Source organism: Mobula birostris, chromosome 7 (genome assembly GCF_030028105.1).
Source record: "Mobula birostris isolate sMobBir1 chromosome 7, sMobBir1.hap1, whole genome shotgun sequence".
Lineage (NCBI taxonomy): Eukaryota > Metazoa > Chordata > Chondrichthyes > Myliobatiformes > Myliobatidae > Mobula > Mobula birostris.
Window position 1 is genome coordinate 27,020,466 of NC_092376.1, and position 4,495 is coordinate 27,024,960.

General features: G+C 44.8%; 1 non-coding gene across 1 annotated transcript; it reads right to left on the minus strand.

Annotated features, from left to right (window-relative positions):
- Positions 1–3,909: 3,909 nt before the first annotated feature.
- Positions 3,910–3,980, minus strand: trnag-gcc (transfer RNA glycine (anticodon GCC)). Its single transcript has one exon. It is a non-coding gene; the product is annotated as a tRNA-Gly (tRNA).
- Between the last annotated feature and the right edge of the window lie 515 nt (positions 3,981–4,495).

Below are 4,495 nucleotides of genomic sequence, written 5' to 3' on the forward strand. Positions count from 1 at the left end.
TAAGCCCATTGAGCCAAAGCCCTATCACTCTGCCGCCCGCTGGATATGGCGGTCTTCTTTATAAACCCTTCACACTCTACTGGCTGATGTCACGCGCCTGTGCAGTCTCGCCTCTCTTTTACCCAGAGTAGTAAAAAAACTCCCTTCACTCCGAATGGTCAGCCGTTCACTCGCAGCGTTCTTGCTCCGATTAAATGATTGTTCCAAAAGATTGAATTCCTCATTTCAATCCTTCATTTGCAATTGGCAAACATACAGACTTGAAGCAAAATTAAGTGGTATTGAGTGATATTAAGCGGTCAGCAAAGATAATGACCTCCACGGCCCTAGGCTACAAAACAGGCACGAAATAAGCAAGAATAAGAAACTTATTCCCTTCGCTTTTACCACGCCCCACTAGTGTGACTAGTTACCGTAATAAAGGTGCAGCACAGAATACATGGATCCTACACTCCGTACTTTGTTTGCACTCATCGTGTTGACAAACATGAATGCTGCCACATGAATAGTAAGCGATGCAGTAGAATCCTCACTATTTCCGTGGTCATCAGTGCCACTGATGCTGTTTCCTACGCAGAAGGGATTCAGTTATTTGTTGAGAGAATAAGAGGTTTGTGACTACCCTGAACTCCCAATCTATGAAGGTGTCTCCCACTAATGACAAAGTAGGCATAAGTCAAGTAAGCATTTCATGAATTTGCTTACTGGAACACAATGGCAGGAAGTTCGATCTGAAGGGAAGGTATTCAACAGAAATTTGATCATCGGTCCATCCAGTGATTTAGGCTTTTATCTGCGACATAAAGTCTGAAATATGTTCTTGTGACAAACAAGTTGTATAGAACAAACTGCATCACAAACTACATATACAGTATGGTGAGGTGCAGTCAATGAACCGCATTGCAAACTCTAGTCCTAAATTTTTCATGGCATGGAAGGACAAAAACAACCCACTTAGACCTATATTTTCAGTGGATAATCAAACCTCAATATATGACAGTGCTGAAGCCAGGCAGCAACTCTCAGGCACCTTCAAACAACCCTTTGAAGAGGACTCCACAGCGGACCATCAAAACAACTGTGACACACCATCACTGACCTAACAGACTCTGGAGGACCCTCAAACATTGACACCAAACTCATAGTTCCCTTACCCCACACTGCTCACTTCTATCTTCTACCCAAGATCCACAAACCTGGCTGTCCAGATAACACCCATTGTCTTTGCCTGCTCCTGCCCCATGGAAGTTGTGTCCTTACACCTCAACTCCATTCTATCCCCCTTGGTTCAGTCCCTTCCCACCTACATCCGTGACACTTTTCATGCTCTCAATCTCCTCACTACCTTTCAATTCCCTGACCGTCTCATTTTCACCATGGATGTTGTGCCCCTATACATTTCTAACCCCATTCAAGAAGGCCTTAAAGCTCTCTGCTTTTTTCTTAATAAAAGAACCAACCAGTTCCCCTCCACCACCATTCTGGCAGAACTAATCCTCACCCCCAAACAATATCTCCTCTGGCTCTTCCCACTTTCTCCAGACACGAGTTAGGGTAGCTAAGGGCCTGCCTTTTCATTGGCTACATAGAACAGTCCATGTGCCAAGCCTTCCCTGGTTATGCTTGCCAACTCTTCCTGCACTATATTGATGACTGCATTGGTGCTTCATTGGGAAACCAATGCCAAGGACAGGAAACTCTGGCAAGCCATCATCCGAGAAGGAACAGCAACTTTCAAAGCCAACAGATGTGCTGAATTAGAAGAAAAGAGAAGAAAATGGAAAGAGAGGCAGCAACAACCAAAGCCTGATCTGCCATCTGGAACTACCTGTCCTGAATGCAGAAGAACTTTCAAAGCCAAGATTGGACTCATAAGCCACTTGAGAGCCCATAAGTAGATCAACAGAATGAAGACCATCATCCTCGACCTCGAGGGATAGCCACCACCACGACTATGGTGCTTCATGCACCACTGCTGAGCTCATCAATTTCATCAACTTTGCCTCCAACTTCCACCCTGCCCTAAAATTCACTTAGTCCATTTCTGACACCTCCTTCTTTCTCGATATCTGTCTCCATCTCTGGAGACAAGCTGTCAACCAACATCCTTTATAAATCTACCTTATTTCCATGGCTATCTTGACTATACCTCTTCCCACCCCGACTGCTGTAAAAATGCTATTCCCTTTTCTCAGTTTCTTTGTCTCCACGTCTGTTCGCAGGATCAGTCTTTCCTTTCCAGGACATCAGATTCTGATGCTGCCCCCACCAGCATCTCCATTTCACAAACATCCATGCTGACCCCATCTTCCTGCTGCTTTAACAGTGATAGAGTTTGTCTTGCACTTGCCTACCACCTCATAAGCCTGTGCATCTAACACAGCATTCTCTACAACTTCACCATCTCCAAAGGGATCCTACCATCAAACACATCTTTACCTCCCTGCCCTCTGCTTTCCTCAGTAATCACTCTGTGATTCCCTTATCCATTCGTTCCTCTCTGCACTTATCTCTGCAAGTGGGAAAAGTACTACACCTGCCCATTCACCTCCTCCCTCACCTGCACTTCAGTTCCGAAACACTACACCTGTGAATTTGTTGGGGTTGTCTGTTATGTCCGGCTCCCTGAAGGGCTACATTGGTGAGACCCGTCGTAAATTGGGGAACTGCTTTGCTAAACACCTCCGCTCCATCCACTGAAAGCAGAACTTCCCAGTGGCCCACCATTTTAATTTTGATTCCCATTCCAACATGTTGGTCCATGGCCTCCTCTTATGCCATGATGAAGCCACCCTCAGGGTGGAGAAACAATACTTTATATTCTGCCTCGGTAGCCTCCAACCTGATGGCAGAATATTGATTTCTCCTGAAAACAATAATCCCCCAACCCCCCCTTCTTCTATCCCCCACTCTGGCCTCTTACCTCTTCTTACCTGCTTATCATCTTCCATTGGTGCTCTTTCTCTTTCTCCTACGGTCTGTTCTTCTCTCCTATCAGGTTCCTTTCACTGCAACCTTGTACCTTTCCTACCCACCTGGCTTCACCTATCATCTTTTAGCTAAGCTTCCCCTCCCACCATCATTTTTTTTATTCTGGCGATTTCCCCATTCATTTTCAGTCTTGGCCCTAAACGTCGACTGTTTGGTCATTTCCTAGGATACTACCTGACCTGCTGAGTTCCTTCAGTATTTTGTGTGTGTCGCATATGACAATGCATTGCACATTTCCTGATGCTTCGCTGATCAAGTGATTTAATTTATTGTCCATTACCAATGCATTAAGGTCAATAATTATACGTTTATTCCTCTGAGTTTAGTTTTCAATCTGAGTGAAATGATGCTGGAGAAAGGAAAATCGAACACGTCCTAACTTTTGCAGCTGGTTGATGCAAGGTCCAACAAATGCGCTTTATTGTACAGTTGGGAACGTATAGAAATCTTATGATCGTAATTGCTCTAAATATTTTGTGTTCATTGCATGTACTGATATCTTTCAAAACAAAACTTTGTAATCTAACTTATTTATTTTATAATGTAAAATAATTCGTTCCGGCCCTTAGAGCCACGCCACCCGGCAATCCCCCGATTTTATCCGAGCCTGATCACGGGACAATTCATAATGACCAATTAACCTACCAGCTGGTACGTCTTTGGACCGAAGGAGCCAACGGGGAAAATGTACAAACTCCTTACAAGCAGAGGCGAGATTGAACCCGTGTCGTCTGTACCGTAAAGCGTTGTGCTAACCACTAATTATTGGTAGACGCAAGTCCGCATCATGCAATTACACCCATACAATCAATTAACCTGCTAATCTATACATTTTTGTAATGTAGGAAGTAACCAGAGTATCCAGAGAAAGCCCAAGTACAAACACAGGAATTGATGCTGAACCCCAAAAGTTTATGATGCATTGGCCGGGAATCGAACCCGGGCCTCCCGCGTGGCAGGCGAGAATTCTACCACTGAACCACCAATGCAGCTGGGAGCCACCTGTGGCTGAGCAGTGAAATTGCTTTATTGTATCTACGAGTTTTATATTAGGATGTATTGTATGGTCATGCGAGAACTGCAAGTATACTGCATGGAGTAAAGCCGGATTTAACATATAAAGAGGCTTTGAGGAAAGAGAAGTGTAAAGACAGTAAGGTAGAAGGGCTAAAGTGCGTGTACTTCAATGCAAGAAGCATCAGGAACAAAGGTGATGAACTGAGAGCTTGGATACATACATGGAATTATGATGTAGTGGCCATTACAGAGTCTTGGCTGGCATCAGGGCGGGAATGGATTCTCAATATTCCTGGATTTCAGTGCTTTAAAAGGGATGGGGGGAAGGGGACGAGGGGTGGCATTACTGGTCAGGGGTACTATTACAGCCACAGAAAGGGTGGGTAATGTAGCGGGATCCTCTTTTGAGACAGTATGGGTAGAAGTCAGGAACAGGAAGGGAGCAGTTACTCTACTGGGGGTATTCTATAGGCCCCCGGTTGCAGCA